This window comes from Gossypium hirsutum, chromosome D03 (assembly GCF_007990345.1).
Source record: "Gossypium hirsutum isolate 1008001.06 chromosome D03, Gossypium_hirsutum_v2.1, whole genome shotgun sequence".
In the NCBI taxonomy this organism is placed as follows: domain Eukaryota; kingdom Viridiplantae; phylum Streptophyta; class Magnoliopsida; order Malvales; family Malvaceae; genus Gossypium; species Gossypium hirsutum.
The window spans coordinates 8167826-8189961 of record NC_053439.1 but is presented as its reverse complement, the minus strand read 5'-3'; the positions used below and the strand labels follow the sequence as shown (position 1 = coordinate 8189961).

Genomic DNA, 22136 nt, shown 5'->3' with positions numbered 1-22136 from the left:
AAGTGTCTAAATTTTGAAAAGATTTTAAAATACGATCCTTCTTTTTTTTAATATTAATTTTATAAAAGATACTTGGATAAATCGAGGCGAATGCTGAAGACCTTCTCGTCTCAGAGTAATAAAATGTCATGCCCAATACGTTAGGACACGTCATTTTAGTCCTCGAGAATAAGCTTGTCTTTTGATTTTCAAAACCCTTGCGGTGAAGTTAAAAAGGGATATTCAATTGCTTTAAGTCAGATAAAAAATTGAAACCCAATACTTTAAGGCACAATTTCTCAAAATTCCTAGCATTGAATATAACCCTTATTGTTTTTTTTTAAATCTTCATTTCGAGAAAAATGACATGTCACATCCAATACATTAGGACAGGACGTATCGAATTCCCGAGAATGAGTTTTTATTTATGTGTTAATTAAAAACGATATTCGGTTTCTTAGATCCCGAGGAAGATTAAAATCCAGTAAGTTAAGACACAATCTTTTCGAGGATCCCAAATTCCGAGTGTCGCGTTATATATCTTGAAAAACATTTTGAATAAAAATGCCCTCGAAACGTGAATGATATTGAACATAATTTTTAATGCGTATAAAGCGCGATGGGATAACAATGTATAATGTGAAGTGATAATTCGTAAGTCGAAATATACATTAATGAACACAAATAATCAATCAATATAAATAATTGATACAAAGCACATAAGAGCAATAATCTCACATCATATATCATGCTTACATTTAAAGGCTAATGAATTAAAGGTCAATCAAAGCACCAAACAAATTAACACATATGAAATTGTACAAATTTTTAAAATAACTTTAAGAAATATGGAAGATGGGAAAGTATAATTAAAGAATTTAAAATAAATAATATATATGAAAATTTGAAATAAATTAAAAATATAGTTAAAAATAAATACTACATAAAATAATAGTATCAAAATAAATTTTAAAGTAAATATCATATAAGAAGAAAATCAATTACATAAAATAATATACATATATTAATTTAGAATAAGTAAATATGTAGGGAGTGAAAAACTTCATGTAAGTAATAATATATACTGATGTGCAGAAAAGTGAAATAAACTAAATATATGTGGATATTTGAAAGAAGTAAAGCATCTATATAGCAATAGGTATATAAAAAATATATAATTTAAAATTAAATAATATATATACATTACATACATACATATATGTATAATAAAACTAATTTAAAGATAATAGTGAATAATAAAGTAATATATATGTAAATAGGAAAATAGAAATATAATCAAATATAATAATGATTACAATAGTAAATAGTATAGGTTAATTTTAAAATAAGTAATATGTAAAATAACTTAAAATAAAATAATATATAAAGTAACTTAAAATACTTAGGCTTATGAGTTAGGTTAAAATAATAAATAAAAGGTTTAATATAATCTATAAAAGAGAAAATTGGAACTAAAACCATTTGGCAATAAACAAAGTTTTAAAAAAAATCATATACATACAATAAGTAAGAAGAAACCACAATGATGCTAATTATAATAATAGTAATACCAGTAAATTAATTAATAAGCTGACCAACAAAAGGATTAAATTGAAATAAAAATAGAAATTCTGGGACAAATATGCAGTCAAAACAAAATTAACGGGCCACAGATGTAGTTTAAAAAATACGGAGGATCCAAACTGTAATTTGCGAATTACGAGGGGGGCCAGATTGAAAATATTCCACCTCCCAAAACGCGGCTCAGCAGCACGGACTGAAATGAGACAATCATTAAAAACGCGGGGCAAAATTAAAAGGTAAAAAGGATCGATTTGAAAAGAACATGCAAAGATGCAAGGGTCGCTCGCGCAATAATCCCATCAGACCCAAAACGCGCGGATCCTTCCCTTGGGTCAGGTCACCACGCGGGTCGAGGGCTATCAGACGGTATCATTTCCCTTTGTTACCTAAAACAAAATTTTTTTTCTTAAAAAACACTTCTACTTTATTTCTTAAAAACAAACAGAAAGAAAAAAAGGGAAAAACTCTGCTAGGGTTTCTGGCCCTAGCTTTCGCGCTGCTCGGAGGCTCCGTCACTCTCACCGCAATTACACCGTCAATGGTGATCGGAGCTGCACCCCAAGGGGCTTTTTAGCTCCTCCTCGCGCAGATCCGAAAGCGCTACCAGGTATGAGTTCTCACTCCCTCCTTTTCTTTTACTTGCTCTATATATATGCTTATATGTGTGTAAATAGCAAAACAGAGAAAAGAAAGAAGAGCAAACGAAAAAGAAAAAAAAAACCCAATCGACAAAGGAAAAAAGAAAACATTCTCTTGTGCATTGATTTGGTTTTTTTTTATACCGTAAGCGTGTAAGGGTTTCTCCTCCCTTTTTACAAATTTCTGTTTGGCCTTTTATATAGCCGATTAGAAAGAAAAAAAAGAAAAAAATCCAAGCGAAATACAATGTTTTTTTCTCTTTTCTTTGTCTCTGCTGCCTTTGTTTACGTGCAGGTACGATCATACGGGGGCTGACGTGGCGGCCTGAAGGTGGCCATACGGAGGCGCGCGTGGTTGGGGAGAACGGTGCGGTGTGGAGGGGAGCCTGCGAGTTGCGGTGCTGAGAATTCTGGAAACCCTAGAGGTTTCTGAAAATTTTCGTTTTGGGCTTCAATGTAATTGGGTCGGGGTATCGGGTTTTAGGTGGGTTAATTTGGGGCTTAGTGGATCTGTAATTAGATATTGGACCCGAATTGCATTGGGCTTTGTAAAACGGGACATTTTAGTTTATATATATTTTTATATCTGGGTTTTAATATCTGTATCGGGCCGGGAAATTTGGGCCATTACATGTTTGGTATTATGAATGCCTAGGTGATAGTTTATACCTAGAAATTATGAAAGAGTAAAAATTTGCAATGAAACAGATTTCAGATAGCAGTAATGACGTGACTTTGAAAAATTACCAAGGATAGTATAAAATGAATTATAGGGCGAATGATATATAGAATTAAATCTTATTGAGTCTATTTTCATAGAAAAATAACGGTGTAGAAAAAAGAATTTTATATTTTGAGATATGTAGATTTTAATTAGATATGATCAGAATTGTTTTTGGAGTCCCCTGTTCTGACTTTAGAAAATCATTAAAAATTTTACAGAAAGAATTAGAAGTTATAATTTATATGTTTTGATTCCTTATTGAGTCTATTTTCAGTAGAAATAAGTGGTAGCACCATATGAAGTCTATAAAATGAGATAATTAATTTTTAGTGATGAGAGGTCAGGATTGTCGAACAGTGAAATAGGGGAGACTTTAACTAATAAACTGTACTAATCGGCCAACCCAAAAATTCTGAAAATTTTATGGTAAGAAGGTATATAAGCCTAGTTTCGAGTTATAATTAATTTAATGACTACTACGCAGGTGGACAGTTTTATTGTGAATAGTGAAATAAATTATTCTTATTTGTTTAAGTAATCGAAAATTTTTTAATGTTCCCGGTTGGGACCCAAACTATTTCTGTTGCATGTTTTAGGGTCTCGAGAGTTCTTTTAGGGAAATATTGATTGAATGTGAGTGAATTAATTTTAAAAGTAATTTTTTTATGCTTCGAACTAGTAAGTTAAGTCAAGTAAAGCCTCGTGCTCGACTCCGGCAATGATCTCGGGTAAGGGGTGTTACAATTAATTCCATTGTCAATTCGTTCTTTTATAATCAATTTACAATTATAGTCTTTTAATACTCGATTCATACATTAAATCCATAAATAAATTTCAATAACTTGTATTCAATTAAAATTCAAATATTATTTTACTATTTCAAATCAATTTAATTCAATTCAATTTGCTTTTAATTTCCAATCAATATACCTTCAAATATTCACATCATTCATAATTCAAAATCATTTCTTACTTCAATTCTTTTATTTCCCCCTATTAACATGACTCGGACTTTAGCGGCTACACGGATCCAACCAGACACACCAGTACGACACCCAGTGCTTCATCGGATAGTTCGAAGCAATAATTTACACCCAGTGTCTCATCGGTCAAGCCGAAGTAAGTTGGTACCTAGTACCACATCGTAGGGGTGAGCATTCGATCGAATCGAATCGAATCGAAAATTTTTGAGTTAATCGAGTTTTCGAATCTCATTTTATCATCCTAATTTTATTTGAAATTTTATCGAATCGAATCGAGTGAGATAGAAATCGAATCGAATCGAATTATTTGTTCGAGTTAAGTTTAAAAATAAAATAAAATTATTGTTGTTTATTTTTATGTAATTTTTCAAAAAGTAATTTTCTTTAAAGTTTTTAAACATAATCATACAACAAAAAATTGAAGTAAATAAGTGAATAAATAAAAGTAACACAACATCAACCTAAATAAAACTACATGATTCCAAATAAATAACAAAAATAATACAAAAAGATTATAATAAAAAAACATAAGTAAAAGTCCAAGTAAATAGCATGAGTCGAAATAAACAACATTATAATAAAAAAACAAAATATAAGCATCAAGCTTACTTGTCTTCAATAATCAATTGTTTGAAATTTACTAAAAAGTCATCTAAAACTGCCATTTCATACTTCACAGTTTTATTGAACATATAAACCAACAAAGACTTGGGGGTTCATATCAGCTGCAATCAACTTTGCTGTAATTGCAATCAACCTCAGTATTTATAGTATTTTTGTGTGTGTATATTCAAGTGAATTGGATGAGTAAAAGAGAGACAGAAATAAGGTATATAAATGCCCAAACATCAAAAGAACAATGAGATTAATGAAAAATTGTCTATAGTCACAATCATCAAATGCAAGTTCAACAAATAGTTCCATCCTAAACATAAGTAAAATCCTAATACTGAAATCAGATGCTTCTGAACCTAGTTCACAAGCTGGAAGAACACAGATCCATAAAGTTAGACCACAAATACAATTTTGAAAGTTCATGCTACAATATGTAGGACAACTAGGGATTATTAGATACTGTTAAGTTGACCAATTGAACTATATTGTGAGAAAAACAAGGGAATAGGGATTTAACCGTGTAACATTTTATCCTTTCAGTATGTTAGGAAGCCAGTCGACTTGAATCATAGAAAAAATATGGCTCTTTCACATTCCATATACCTAGCCTCCCTTTACAAGATCTGAATCCAAAACCTCCAAGTTGATGTCCCAAGTTCTAAAAATTATAGTGCTCCTTTATTTACTTGAAATAAGGTTCACCTACATGTTGGAGACACAAGGTGAGGGTGTTTTTAGCTTTGAATCTTGTACCTTTCATCCTGTTATTTCCACCTAATTTCATCTTTCTAAGTTTGTTGAATCCTTTATGAAACATATCAACAGCATGCATGCTAAGGTTACATTAAAGGTAGCTATTTTATGAATTATGAAGTTACAATTAATATGCTTCTTCCATTAGGATTTAAATACCGGTGGGAGTGTAATAGTATTGAATTTAAAACAGTTAAACATTCCATCAAGAAATTCTATGTTAAACAGTTACAACTAATATGTAAGCCTTTTACAAGAGTAATTAGCTAAAGGCAAATGTGTATACTGCATCACAGAAAAAGGAACACAATACAATTATGAAGACCAAAAAGCAGCAAAAGAGAAAAGGAATAAATCAAATTTGGATACAATTAAACAAATATGCAAGGACAGACAGGCAGACACATAAACATATTGCTTACTTGTACAAGTGCGGCTTATATCGCAGCTTCAGTTTGGGAAAGGCATGCTCGTTAAACGCAGGAGATGTCTGAACTAGTATATCTAAAAATCTGTCATCTTCTTTTAACCATTTAACATATGCAAAAGAATGTTTTGAGGGCCCACTATACTGCAAAATGAAGGGGTACAGAAGAAATTATTAGTGGCAAAACATGAACTACTCCTCCAAGGAATCTGATAGGCATTATGCACTGCAAACCAAGCTATGCAACTTTCTAGCACTGCCATCAATATCAATCATTTACTTACATTCAAGAAAAACTCTGCCCTTGTTTTTCCAAACAACATACGACTTGAGTACTTTAAAAGGAAAGGAGGAATCGAAGGGAAAGAAGAGAACAAAAAAGACCAAACTATACTATCTTCTACAATTAATCAATATGCTGGAAGGAACTAAGCACCAAGAGAGTGCTGAATGAAGATAGGAAAAATACGCATGTACATACATGGAAAAGCATATGAGAACTATATGCATTTTCAATTACTAAAATTTCTGTAGTTTAAATTTGAAAATAACTGTACAACGTCAAAAATGAAGCAAGCACTAACATTTGCAACCTAATATTTCATTTTCGTTAGCAAAAAAAAGGGATAAAAAACACCCTTTTGTTTAGTCGAGCATGAAAAATCAAATGAGTAGAAAAACAATGTCGATTCATCACCAAATTATGGAGTGGTAGAATATGACAGTAATGACAATGCTCAAATTGCCTTGAATAATGGAATGTAACTATTTGTTCAATTATTAATTAATAAAAAACGCAAGGGGCGACTGACAAAGTACCTGTGCGTTAATCCCTTGTTCGTTTATATAGATTCGGCCATGTATGTCCAAACCCTGAAAATAAAATTGAAAAAATAAATAAATGAAACGCCTGGTAGAGCAGAAGAAAGGAGTTTGGTTATCGACGATTTGAGTTTGGATTTGGTCCTCAAAGCTTGGATTTGAGTTTGGTTTATGTACCGAAAACTATATCTGAGTTTCTGAAAGAAGTTTCAAAAATTACGGATTATCTTCAAAGATTGGAAGATGAGATGAAGAAAATTGATGGATCAATGTAAGGAGGAAGAAATACAGTGTAAAGAAATACAGTGTAAGGAAAGGAATAAAAGTTAACTTACCTTTGAAATTCAAAGGTAGAATACGTAGAACGGTAGAAGCACTGCTCTAACCTCTGATTCTGGAATTGGGTGGAGCCGTGTGGAGGACCGGAGGTGGATCGGTGGAGGTGGATCGGTGGAGGTGGATTGGGAAAAAAAGGGAAGAGGAAGAGGGCACGGGCTGCTTAGGGATTTTAGAAGTGACATTTGTTTTAAATGTAGTGTATTTTAAAAATAAAAAATATATTTTAAAATTTAAGAAATATGGTTTATGTTCGAATTATTCGAATTCGAAAATTCAACTCGAAATTCGAAAAAAAATTGAATTGATTCGATTAACTCGATTTGTTTAACTTGAAATTTGAATTTTTTTCGATTTTTTCGAACCGAATCGAGTTTTACTCACCCCTACCTCATCTAATCTATCTGAAGTAACAGTATGACACCCAGTGTCACATCGAATCAAGGTCGAAGTATCCCTGAACACTTCCAATCCTATGGCATGCCAACTATATCCGACTCAGGCCGACTAGTTAATAAGGTATTCAAATCATTTTTCTATTTCAAATTCACTTTCTATTCAATCACAATTCAGTTCAAATTCACTTTCCACTTTCTAATCAATACACAATTCAATACCAATACATATTTCAGATATTCACATATAATCATACTTCGATTCAATTCAAACCACTTTTCAATCAATACACAATTCACATATTCACACATAATCATAATTTAATTCACTTTTATTCAATTCATACTTTTAATTCATTTTCCGATCAAATTCAAATCACTAATTATTTTTCAATCAATATACATTTCAAATACTTACGTATTTTCTTCATTCAATTCAATTTGATTCAATTCAAATCATTTTTAATTTCCAATTTGTTCTCATTCAACTTTAATAGCCATAAACATTTTTGAATCAATTTCATTCAAATCAATATTATCATTTCAATTGCTTACCTAATTTACTTACCATGCATTTTAATTAAAATATAACAATTAATAATAAATAGATTTGAATTATAGTAATACAAACCATGATTCTCGTGTCTACTCCTTGTCTATTTTTTCTTTTCCTTTCTTCGTGGATGCCTCGGGTGCTATATTAGCTATGAAAAATTAGGATAATTTAAATTAATCATTAATAAAATATTAATTTATGTCTAATATTTAAATTTTCCTATTTAATTTCTATTCAATTTCTACTGTAAATTCAATTTGGTCCTAATTAAATTCACTTACTTTCCTATCTTAATTCATGCTTTATTTCTACTCAAATTTCAACCAAACTTAGACATAACTATCTAAATTTCATCATAAATACCTAATTTTGAAATTCTTGAAATTTAGTCCCTACTATGCAAAACTTATAGCTTACTTTACAATTTAATCCTTTAATCAATTCTAGCTAAAATTTCTATTAATTAAACCCCTAATTCATTAATTTGTTCAACATGAACTATATTCAAAAACCTAAAAGTTTCCAAAACTTTAACTTGATTTCAACAAAACTTTGTTCCAAAGCTTCTAAAACATTAAAATTAAGTAAAAAGGATTTAATTGACTTAAAAGCTTTTAAGCTTCAAAACCCTATTTCCGCTTCTTTTTTTCTTTTCTTCTTTCCTTTTCGCTGTTTCGAATTGCTCTCTTTTTCTTTTCTTCTTTGTTTTGTTTATTTCTTTTTTTTTTACTTTATCATATATATATTAGTTAACAACAACAACAACAACAACAACAACAATAATAATAATAAATATCTATTTACTTAAAAAGTAATTAAATAAATATATTACAAATGTACAAATACTATTATTACATTTGTATATTTTTATCACCATACACTTGGTTTTAATTTAATCCAATTCGATATTTATAATAAATTAATTTAATAATAAATATCTTTAGTTTAAAATATAAGTAAATAAATAATTATACTACTAATGTTGACATATATTTATTACACATGTGTTTTATCATTACCATACACTTGTCCTTATTTTATTAATTATAATACAATTATTATAATTTAACATAATTAAATTTATAACTAATTTATTTATTTATATTAATTAAACAAACAAAAATTTTAGATTTTTGTTTTGTTTGCCGCCTCAACTTATGCTAAATGGCTTATTCGTCATTTTGGTCCTTTTTATTTTCTTTTAATCTACAATTCAACTTTTACCCTTTATTCACTTTAGTCCTTTTTACTAATTGTTCTTAATTAAGTTAAACTCACCTTATTAGAACCTACTTAGGCACACCACTAGTCTCATAAATATTTCTAATAATTATTTACGAACCCATTTCACTAAGACGGAGGCTCGATATTCAACTTTTCCGATGCCCGTGAATTTTGGGTCATTACACGTTTGCTATAAAAATAAATACCGAAATGGGTTCGTTGCTTCAAATTTTTACGGTTATCCATTTTGGTATTTAATTTTTTTGGATTATTGTGGTAAAAGAACTACATTTTACATATGTTGAATATCTCTTACTTAATAAAAATTTTGTTATTGGGATAAAAAATGGAAAAAAAATAAATAAATGAGATGGTTTTGAAATAATAAACGATCGACTTACATTAGTGTATCCCAAATTATGTTGTTATTTATTTGTTCATATGTGTAAAAGTATAAGTAATTATTAAAAGAATAACAAAATGGTACAAAATTCATTTTCGTTAATTGTTAAGGCGATGATTGAATTTTTTGTGAGAAACTGCAAATATCGAAATGGCTTCTTTGATCACAGAAAAGGATCACATATCAAATACGATTGATGTATCGGTAATAAAATTTTTATTTGTTATTCAGGGATCACCTTATAAGCTTGCGAGTAATTGTAAACTAAAAAATATATAGGATTTTTCCTATATAATTCATCACTTTTTTACTTAAATTTATTGTTAAAACTAAGTAATTGTTTAATAAATTAATGAAATATGTGAAAATATGAAATTAGGGCATAGAAATTATTAAAATGTGATTTTATACTTTATTATATAGTTTTCATGCATAAAATAACTTATTTTATGTTAATTTGAGCATATCATATTTTTAAGCTATAAAGTAGGCCATGCATGATTAAATTAAATAATAAAATTTAAAGTTATATTTAATATTTCATTTTTAATATTTCATTAATAAATTGAGTTTTAATTAATTAAGTAAATTGATTAATTAAAGTGGTTAAATTATATTATTTGGTCCTCTAAACTATCTACTATTTTTGGACAGGTCTGAGAATTTTATTCTAATTGCAAAACTGTCCAAATTGGGAACCAAGTCAACCCAATTTTCGACTGCACAAGGATGTCACAAATCATTTTTTTGGTTTAATTACACAAAGTCCTTGAAGAGTTAAAGAAATCGGAGATTTCCCCGAAGATTTGCTGATGACCGAGTCTTAGTCTTGAGTTGTTGTGGCACTCAAATTGACCAAAAATCAAGGAAAAATCAGCCACGTTTCCTCAATTCATGGCCGGCCACTCTTGGAGGAAGTTTCAAAGGATGAACACTCCTATTTTTAGCAAACTAGCTCCCTTGCCTCACCTATAAATAAGAGCTCATTTCTCACTTTTTCAATCATCCTTCATCCCATCATCTCTCACTCATTCATCATTCTCTCAACTTTTTTAGCTATCTTTCCCCTTCATTACCCTTGCATAAGGATTTTAGCAATTAAGCCTCTTAAAGAACCATTGGTTGGCCACCTTGGAGAGCTATCAGCAAAGGAGCAACGCAAAGAAGCGAAGAAGCCTCGTCAGTCAAAGTCTTGGGTGACAGCCACTCTGAATTGGGTTTAATATTTCTTTCTTTAAATTTAATTTAAAGATGTTTGCTATGTGTTCTTTGTTCTTGTTTACAACAATGATAGCTTAATTTTATTTAAGCTAGGATGATTATTTTGATTAAATAACATTTATTTGATCCATGCTTATAATGTTAATTTGTGCCTCAATCGATCATGTTTTCAATTAAAATCAAGTCTGTATTTCGTTCATACGTGATTGAAATGCACCTGAATTAGCTGAGCGATCCTAACCAGACGACGGCTAATGGGCGCATAATTGAAATGTGCAAGCTCAATTTAGACCCTAACCCGATTGAATTGTAGGTTGCATAACAACTCTAAGCAAGCTCTGTTATCCGCATAGTTTTTAAATTTGTGTGATTAAATTGTTTCAAACCTAACACGTCCCTGTTACCTCACACGAATGTTAAGAAACCCTTAGTAAATAAGGATCAGTAAAATGTGTATTTACTAAGTAAAGGATTCCGAAAAGACCTAATGTGGTTTCCAAACTCATGAAAGATCGAGTTGCCATGAAATGTTTTTCCGAATGTTATTAAGCATGTTGATAATAAATTGAGTTTAATTAAAGTAATTATCCTAGTTTATTTATGTTATAATTGTTGCAAATTGTGTTTAATTTTACTAAAATCTATTTCATTCATATAGTTTGCATACTTAGGATAATTTTCATTAGGGATCATTACATTTAGTTTAATATATTTTAATCACCACTTCTCAACTATATTGTATTTTTATTTATAATTTTACAAATTAAGTGACTTAGCACAAATACAATCCCTATGGAGACAATAACTCAATACTTACTTATTACTTGATAACGACTGTGTACACTTGCAGAAACCCGAGCGTTACAAGTTTTTGGCGCCATTGCCAGGGATTGTCAATTGTTGCCATAGTCATTTTTTTTCGTGAAATTATTTATTTTCAATTTGATTTTTTTCTAACATTGTTAATTTATTCTTTTTAATTTTTTTTGATTTTCTCAGGTGTTTATGAGTATAGATCGAATTATCGATTTACTCCCTCTAGACCCTGAAATTGAGCGAACTTTCAGACAAAGAAGACGTGAACGAATAGCTCAAAGACAAGTCGAGATAGACCTTGGAAATCAGAATCAAGACCAAGGTAATGAAGCCGATCATGTACGAAATCCTATCCTCATTAACGATGATAGGGATCGATGCATCTGGCAATATGTTGTGCCACTTTTCAGTGAGTTAAACCCAGGAATTAGAAGGCCAGATATTGAGGCAACCCAGTTTGAATTGAAACCAGTGATGTTTCAAATGTTACAAATGGTGGGCAAATTTAGTGGTATGCCCACGGAAGATCCACATCTCCACCTTCGATTGTTTATGGAGGTGAGTGATTCATTCAAGATAGTCGGTGTGACTAAAGACGCACTGAGGTTGAAGTTGTTTCTGTACTCATTGCGAGATCGAGCACGAGCATGGCTCAATTCATTGCCACCAAGTTCCATATCTACATGGTAAGAATTAGCAGAGAAATTTTTGGTTAAGAATTTCCCACCTAGCAAAAACGCTAAGTTAAGGAACGAGATCACAACTTTCCAACAATTGAATGACGAGTCTTTGTATAAGGCTTGGGAGCAATTCAAGGAGTTACTTCGTAAGTGTCATCATCATGGGATTCCTCATTGTATCCAATTGGAGACATTCTATAATGGTCTCAATGCACATACAAGATTGATGGTAGATGCTTTCGCGAATGGTGTAATTTTGTCTAAGTTTTATAATGAGGCCTATGAGATCATCGAGAGGATTGCGAGTAATAACTATCAATGGCCAACAAATCGAACAGCTTCAGGAAGACGTGTAGTCAGAGTTCATGAAGTTGACTCTCTCACTTCTTTATCAGCTCAGGTATCATCTATTTTCTCTATGTTAAAACAGTTAACCGCTAATAGTACTAATAATTTTGTAGCCTAGCTACCAAGTCCGTTTGAAGTAGTTTCCTATGTGTACTATGGGGAAGGTCATTCTTTTGAGAATTGTCCATCGAATCCTGAGTTAGTATACTATGTGGGGAACCAATATAAAAATAGGAGTGGACAAGGACCCCAGTCCAACTTCTACAATCCTTCATGGCGTAATCATCCTAACTTTTCTTAGAGCAACCAAGGAAATGGACCAAACAACAACTTATTGCAGCAAAGACCCAACCAATCTCAAGGGTTTAATCAGTAAGCTCCAAAACCACCTCAAGCTAAGGCATCAAATAGTTTGGAGAACTTGTTGAAAGCGTACATGGCAAAGAATGATGCTTTGATCCAAAGCCAAGCAGCAACACTGAAAATTTTGGAAAACCAAATGGGTTAGTTGGCTACGGAGCTTTGTAATAAACTACAAGGAACCTTACCGAACAATACTGAGAATCCAAGTAATTTGGGTAAAGAACATATCAAGGTAGTGGCATTGCGAAGTGATAAGACTCTGGAACCCCGATTGATTGATGTCGAAGATGAGCATATTGAAAAGGAGGGAAGTCAACTAGATGTTGAAGTTCCTACACCAAAGGAATCAGAATTTGCAAAGTCTGACAAGGTAAACCCTGACTTAGTGAATTTAAATATTTTAACATCTTTTTTTGATGCAGATTTACCTACTCAGAAAATTTGTCTAGTTCAGTCGAAAGTTCCATCACCTCTATATGCGCAAAGATTGCAGGTACACAAGTAGAAACAGAATGTGCAATTCAAGAAGTTTTTGGATGTTCTGAAGCAGTTACACATCAATATTCTGTTAGTGGAGGCTTTAGAACAAATGTTGAATTATGTGAAGTTTATGAAGGATATACTATCCAAGAAGAAACGACTGAGTCAGTATGAGATTGTTGTCTTGACAAAGGAGTGCAGTGTGTTCCTGCAGAACAATCTGTCACTGAAATTGAAAGACCCAGGAAACTTTACTATACCCTATAACATTGGTGAATCTTACTGTGGTAAAGCTTTGTGTGACTTAGGAGCGAGTATCAACTTGATGCCTAAGTCTATTTTCAAGATGTTAGGGATAGGTGAAGTAAGACCTATAATTGTGATGCTTCAGCTAGCGGATTAATCGTTAGCATATCCCGAAGGAAAGATCGATGATGTTTTGGTAAGAGTCGATAAATTTATTTTTCCTACTGATTTTATTCTTTTAGATTTTGAAGCAGATAAGGAAGTGCCAATTATCCTTGGGAGACCTTTTCTAGCCATGGGGAGAACATTAATTGATGTGCAGAAAGGTGAACTCACCATGCAAGTTCAAGACAGAGGAGTGTTCAGTTATGGAAGAGATAGAAACCTTGATTTCTATGAAAAGCAATTTTGAAGAAGATCCATTGGAGAAAGCCTTAGATCTTAACCCTTTAGAGGATGAAGAAAGTGAAGAAAACATGGCTTTGATGGAAGCTAATCCGAGAAATTTTATTCAATCCACACGGTTTGAACCGTTGGAGTTGAAAGTTAGAGAATTTATGTAACCCAATTTGTCAATCGAAGAACCACCTACACTCGAACTAAAGGTACTTCCTTCCCATTTGAAATATGTTTATTTATGTGATTGTTCTACTTTGCATGTGATTATTTCAGCAGAACTAACAAAAGATCAAGAGGAACAACTGATTGTTGTTTTAAAAAAATTTAAGAAAGCAATTGCTTGGACCATAGTTGATATTCGAGGTATAAGCCCTTCATTTTGCATGCACAAAATTATTTTAGAGGAAGGTGAAAGAGCTCGAATTGATGGGCAAAGGAAGCTCAATCCTATTATGAAATAAGTTGTGAGGAAGGAAGTGATCAAATGGCTAGATGCGGGAATCATCTATCCTATTTCAGATAGTTCGTGGGTAAGTCTGGTGCAGTGTGTGCCGAAGAAAGGTGGAATCACAATTGTTGAAAATGAGCGTAACGAGTGAATTCCAACGAGAACGATTATCGGTTGGAGAATCAGTATTGATTACAGAAAGTTGAACAAAGCCACTTGGAAGGACCATTTTTCGGATCAGATGTTAGATCCTAAGGTAGTCATGCGATTCCTACATAAGCATGTGTTTACACAATTTAGGACACCAAGAGCTATTATTAGCGGTGAAGGTTCTCACTTTGTGAACAAATGGAGTAAGTGGTTGCTTGATAAATATGATGTGAAGCACAAGATTGCTACTGCCTATCACCCCCAGTCTAATGGGCAAGTTGAAAGAGTGAATCGCGAAATCAAAGGTATCCTTGAAAAGGTAGTTCACCGAAGCAGAAAAGATTGGTCTCAAAGGCTCGATAATGCATTATGGGCCTATCGAACAACATTTAAGACTCCATTAGGAATGACTCCTTATCGGTTAGTCTTTGGAAAGGCATGTCATTTACCATTAGAGTTGGAGAATAAAGCTCACTGGGCTTTGAAGTAGTTGAACTTTGATTTTAAGCAAGCCGACGAGATAAGTATGTTACAATTGGATGAGTTGGAAGAGCTGAGGTTGTTTTCCTATGAGAATGCCAAAATGTGAAAAGAAAGATCAAAGAGATGGCATGATACTCATATACAACCTCTCGAGTTTAAAGAAGGTCAGAAGGTGTTGTTGTTTAATTCAAGGCTGAAGTTATTTCCTAGGAAGCTGAAATCCCGATGGAAAGGGCCTTATACCATCTACCGAGTTTATTCTTATAGGGCTATTGAATTATACGACAATTACAGAGGTATGTTTAAAGTTAATGATCAACGTCTCAAACACTACTGGGATGGTGAAGTTGAGCAAATTGAATCCTCGCTCAAATTAGCAGACCCTTAATTTTTCATGCACTCATTGTGTAAATAAATAAGTAATTAGAACTTATTTTCTTAATTTATTACATTTAATTAATTCTTTCTAAGAAGATTGGAACTTAAGCAGGACCGCTGTGACCCCTCCAACCTTTCCTGGGAATTAATTTAATGTAATTTGTTCAGAAGAAATTTTCTAATTACAATTTTTAAGTTTCATTTTTTTTAGTTTATATTTTAAATTTTTATGTTAATATAGGGGGTCAAATTTGGCGCAAGTACTAATCAGTTTTTTTTAAGATATAGTCTGAGTTTGAGGCCCAAGATAGCAAAAAGGAGGAAAAAAATAGGCTACACCCGAAAAATCCCTAAATCTTTTCTTTGTGCCGTCAACCTCAAATCCCAAAAGAAACCATAGTCATTTTCTTTTTTTTCTGAAATACACGTTTGCTGCCGCAAAGAGATCGCTGTCGCACTATCCTTGCTATCGCAAGATTTTTTCCGTAGCAAGTTATACCAACGTTGCCGATTTCTTTTTTCTCTCTTGTGCAGAAACTCTGCTGAATTTTCGGGAAAAAATACCATGTCTCGCAAAAGAACTAAATCATTAAAGACTACTCCTGAAAACCAGATTGTGGTTAATGAAGAAGTGAAAGAGCGATTTGATTCAATTTTCAAGCATCAACCTATGATGCCGGAAAAAGGTTTTAACCTGAAGAGCAATGATGTGATGGTTGTTCCTATACCAATTAGAAAGATAACCAATGCTCTCAAATGGGAATGATTCTCGTTCACTTCCCGATGATGAACTAGTTCAAGAATTCTATGCTAGTTTGATTACGCAAGATGCTACTGAAGTCATTGTTCGAAAGAAGAAGATAAGTACTACCCTATGATGAGCAAAATCAATTGGGATTTTCTTCAACAAGTGCTTGATGTTGTGACAAATTCGGGATCCAATGGATTATAAGAAAGTATGAGAGCCATTCTTGTTGAAGAGAATACTTGAAACCAGTAGCAAATGTATGGTTTTATTTTGTTTGCTACAGTTTTATGCCTATCTCACATAGTTTCACCATCTCGATGGAACGGATGCTCTTGTTCATGATTGTGCTAAAAAGAAGAAAGGAAGTGCTTATTTCCCATCATTAATTACTTCACTTTGCTTAAGGGCTCGTGTTAGAACACAAGCAAATCTGAAGGGGCAGTATGTTCAATGATGCATTACAAATTATGATCTTGAAAGATTAGTAGAGAGGGTGCATGAATTGAATCAAGGCGAGCAAGAAGAGCCAACTGAGTCGGATACAGAGGAGTCAACAGATGGAACTGAAACTGAAGCTAATTCAGTCACAGACACTGAAGAGGAACAATCTGATAAGGAACTGAACATTCTTGAACCAAGGGTTGTGCCAGAAGAAGAACCAGTCAAGCTAAGTGTTGAACCTGAATATACAACTGTCATGTCGAATTCTGCAAGTACTTCAAGGAAATCGGAGTTGTCAATTTTGATGGATATGTGCAAGTTCATGCACAATCAACAACAAACATACTGGAAATATGATAAATTAGAGATGACTCAATTCAAAATACTTTTAAGAATATCCCTAATACTTTTGTTCCTGAGTTCCCAAATGTTGTCTTTGAGACATGGACGGAAGATACTGACGATGCAAGTGAAGATGGAGCTAAAGAAGACAAGGGGAATAAGCAGAAAAATAAAATGGGGGATTCCTGTCCTGTTATTTATTTAATTATTTTTAGGTCTTTAGGAATTTATTTCTTTCGTAATTAGGATTTAATTTTTGCAAAATAAAACATAACAAGCATGAATAAATACTTCTTTAGAAATAAAAATATTAAGTGATGTGGCAATGAGAATGAACATGTCTAGGATTGGGTTATTAGGAAAGACTTGGTATTTAAGAAGTCTTAATGACTCATCTCTCTTTCTTTACAACCCTACCTGGTGTTCAGTTTTCATTCATTACTTTATTCTCGCAATGAGAACATTGCTTCTTTTTAAAGGGGGTAAAGCAAATTGCTCAAAGTTTTAAAATTTTCAAGTATGTTTCAAATCATTCTTTCATAAGTATGTCTTAATAAATGAATGTTTAGAGAAATTCTTTTTAATAAGATAAATTGTATGCAAGCATGAAGGATAATTTTATCTGAGTGATTGTATGTTATGAAAAATGGAATGTTTTTATGATCTTAGTCTTAAGTAATGTTTGCCATGAAAATTTAGTTTCTCTTGAGATTAGACATGCATGAAGGTTTATATCTTTAGAATTGACTTAGTACCTTTCTTGAGGCAAAATCCTAGGGGGACATAAAATCTAAAATGATATAGGCACAATTTTTCTTTGGATCGTTTGAGCCTTTTCAAGCCCACCTTATAACATTAAACCCTTGAAACTATAATTTTGAGCTTAAAGGCCTGTTCATTGCAGTTAACCTACATTATAAACCAGTTACCATCTTTTTTAAAATTATCCTAATTTTGTGCACCTATCTTAACTAAAGTTGTCTTGGGAATCAACATTTGAGGAAATTTTCAGAAAGATGTATGTGTTCATGCTTAAAAAAAAACAACAACAAAGACAAAAAAAAAGTGTAGAAAAATTTGCTCAGTCTCCAAAAAGAAAATGTATGAGTATGAGTTCAAAATAAGTTTGGGGGAGTTCCACAGGTTCACTTGAAGAAAAAGGTTGAATTTCAAAAAATCCAAGACAAGTTAAAGGTTAAGATTTTGAAACCGAAATGTCCCATCTCTTAAAATCCCCACCTTTAATCGAGCCCAATTACAACCTTGTGAAAGACCCATTGATTTGATGATTATGTCACCTACATTAGTGGAAAGGAAGTATTAAGTTCAACATATGAAGATCATAAATAAGCCTTATGATTGTTTTGCTTGATTGATGAGAAATTGTGTTGAATGAAGAATATTATCTATAGATAGGACACACATGCAAACTATGATTCATGTTGACATATCTTGAAACTTAGAATAAAATTTTCAAAATGTTTGTATATGAGTTACTTGTTCATGAAGAAGATATATGAGCATAAATTTATTGATGCATGATTATGAGACAAAGATTGATGCTACTTACACTCTTAGCAAAATTTGCCTTAGCAAGACCTTGTGCTGTGCATGAACATTACTCGGGACAAGCAATGATTTAAGTTTGGGGGTGTGTAAATTGAAAATTATATATGATTTTTCCTATATAAGTCATCACCTTTTTACTTAAATTTGTTATTAAAACCAAGTAATTGTTTAATAAATTGATGAAATATGCGAAAATATGAAATTAGGACATAGAAATTATTAAAATGGCTTATTTTATGTTAATTTGAACATATTATATTTTTAAGCTATAAAGTGGGTCATGCATGATTAAATTAAATAATAAAATTTAAAGTTATATTTAATAATTCATTTTTAATATTTCATTAATAAATTGAGTTTTAATTAATTAATTAAATTGATTAATTAAAGTGGTTAAATTATATTATTTGGTCCTCTAAACTATCTACTATTTTGGACAGGTTTGAGAATTTTCTTCTAATTGCAAAACCGTCCAAATTGGGGACCAAGTCAACCCAATTTCCGGCTGCACATGGATGTCATAAACCATTTTTTTGGTTTAATTACACAAAGTCCTTGAAGAGTTAAAGAAATTGGATATTTTCTCGAAGATTTGCTGATGACCAAGTCTTAGTCCTGAGTTTTTGTGGCACTCAAATTGACCAAAAATCAAGGAAAAATCAGCTACATTTCCTCAATTCATGGCCGACCACTCTTGGAGGAAGTTTCAAAGGATGGACACTCTTATTTTTAGCAAACTAGCTCCCTTGCCTCACCTATAAATAAGAGTTCATTTCTCACTTTTTCAATCATCTCTCATCCAATCATCTCTCACTCATTCATCATTCTCTCAACTTTTTTATCTATCTTTCCCCTTCACTATCCTTGCATAAGGATTTTAGCAATTAGGCCACTTAAATAACCATTGGTTGGCCACCTTGGAGAGCTATCAACAAAGGAGCAACGCAAAGAAGCGAAGAAGCCTCGTCAGTCAAAGTCTTGGGTGACAGCCACTCTGAATTGGGTTTAATATTTCTTTCTTTAAATTTAATTTAAAGATGTTTGCTATGTGTTCTTTGTTCTTGTTTACAACAATGATAGCTTAATTTTATTTAAGCTAGGATGATTATTTTGATTAAATAACATTTATTTGATTCATGTTTATAATGTTAATTTGTGCCTCAATCGATCATGTTTTCAATTAAAATCAAGTTTGTATTTCCTTCATACGTGATTGAAATGCACCTGAATTAGCTGAGCGATCCTAACCAGACGACGGCTAATGGACGCATAATTGAAATGTGCATGCTCAATTTAGATCCTAACCCGATTGAATTGTAGGTTGCATAACAACTCTAAGCAAGCTCTGTTATCCGCATAGTTTTTAGATTTGTGTGATTAAATTGTTTCAAACCTAACACGTCCCTGTTACCTCACACGAATGCTAAGAAACCCTTAGTAAATAAGGATCAGTAAAATGCGTATTTATTAAGTATAAGATTCCGAAAAGACCTAATGTGGTTTCCAAACTCATGAAAGATTGAGTTGACATAGAATGTTTTTTCGAATGTTATTTAGCATGTTGATAATAAATTGAGTTTAATTAAAGTATTATCCTAGTTTATTTATGTTATAATTTTTTTCAAATTGTGTTTAATTTTACTAAAATCAATTTCATTCATATAGTTTGCATACTTAGGATAATTTTCATTAGGGATCATTGCATTTAGTTTAATATATTTTAATCACAACTTCTCAACTATATTATGTTTTTATTTACCAAATTTTTAATATAATTTTACAAATTAAGTGACTTACCACAAATACAATCCCTGTTGAGACGATAACTCGATACTTACTTATTACTTGATAACGACTGTGTACACTTGCACAAACCTGAGCGTTACAGTAATTTTTTTATTTAGTTGGCATACATTAATTATTACGGTTGAATATCTGGTCATGGTCAGAGTCCTTACCGCGTGCTGATGGGTCGTGTCAACAGTGTGGGCTATTTGTTGGGTGAACATATTATGCCATACTTGGAGGCATTCGGATTCAGATCGGCACCATTGATTTACATGTTTTATTTGAAGTGCGACTTGATCTCCGTATTGGTTAAATGGTGGCGCCCAGAGACCCACACCTTTCATTTGCCGTATGGGGAGTGCACCATCACTCTGGAAGATGTCACACTACAATTGGAGCTCCCCATCGACAGTTTTGTGGTCACAGGTTTTAGTATATTGTTCGATCTGGAGACCTTTTACTATGACTTACTAGGGCACTCGTCCGATATTGGTGAGGATAAATTAACGAGTTTGAGATTTACATGGCTGAAGGCGAATTTCGAGTATTCACCAAATACTGCCGCTGAGCAGGATTTCATGTTCGCCACTCGAGCATATATAATGCATATCATAGGGGGTGTACTCATGCCAGATGCAAATATAAACAAGGTCCACTTGATGTACTTGCCCCTGTTGCAGGATTTATACGTTGTTTATTTGTATAGTTGGGGCTCAGTAGTACTAGCTACATTGTATCGCAAACTTTTTCGAATGACAAAGCATCATGGACATAGGCGGTTGCTTGGTATTACTGCAGTCCTAGATGCTTTACAGGATGTTATTCTTGGCATCAATTAAGCACTAAACATATGTCTTTCCACTCATGAATAGGTGATAAAATTTAACCATCACAACAAGAATTTTGCTTTGTCCAATATGGAAATTTGTTTTAACAAGTTTAATTTTTTCGTAGACGTAGTACTTCTCTGGGTATCTAGAAGTCATATACGTTTCCCATTTATCGATAAATGATCGAGACACACGTCGGGTCCTGAGTATTTTTTTTATAATATTCAATATATGTTATTAATTGTGTTACTACCTCCATGTCATTTGAATCGTGTTACTACTTCAATGCTATTAATTGTGCAGTTCATCTAGATGTCGTACTCATTACCAGACATTGCGCAAGTTATTCCCCCATTTGCTCACATCCACTCACACTTGTGGTGCATTAACGTACCCTTGATGAATTTCCAAATGGTCAAGTGGTATAATGAGGATCGAGTATTGCAACAATTCAGGTGCGTCCAACATATTTTACATCTTTTATAGAGTTTGAGGGTTGTATATGGAATTAACAAATGGGGGAAGCACGACAAGAATTCGACATTGGAGCATGAAGAATTTATTATATTATGTAACAACCAGACGAGGCGGAGACCTTGGATGGATTATGCATTGTCTTGTACATGGCATGTGGGAAACCCTTTTTATTTGGTGGGAAACACTGCTAGTCCCTCCACATATGGAAAGACTAAGGCACCTTTCCCACTGCATGTCACATCCGTCTTCTGCACCCGAACCGGAGCTCGCACCTGAACCGAAGCCCGAATTGGACCCTATTCATGACAGGTCTTATTTACATTCTGAGGGTAGTTATTATCATCTGAACCTAGGGGTGATAATTATTTTTTGAGCTCATCAGGTTTCGCATATCAGTTGAAGATTTTTTGTTCCAATTCAAATCATATGGATCCGAAATCATTGATGGTGTTTGATACCTTCAGCTTGAACCCACCCTAGTACTCAACCC

General features: G+C 32.6%; 1 long non-coding RNA gene and 1 other non-coding gene across 2 annotated transcripts; both read right to left on the bottom strand.

Annotated features, from left to right (window-relative positions):
- Positions 1-4436: 4436 nt before the first annotated feature.
- On the bottom strand, positions 4437-7059 carry LOC107950564 (uncharacterized). The gene is made up of 3 exons (XR_001698108.2): positions 6861-7059; positions 6523-6576; positions 4437-5847 (listed from the first exon to the last, which is right to left on the bottom strand). It is a non-coding gene; the product is annotated as an uncharacterized lncRNA (long non-coding RNA).
- A 5158-nt stretch (positions 7060-12217) lies between these two features.
- On the bottom strand, positions 12218-12324 carry LOC121215731 (small nucleolar RNA R71). Its single transcript, XR_005911707.1, has one exon. It is a non-coding gene; the product is annotated as a small nucleolar RNA R71 (small nucleolar RNA).
- Between the last annotated feature and the right edge of the window lie 9812 nt (positions 12325-22136).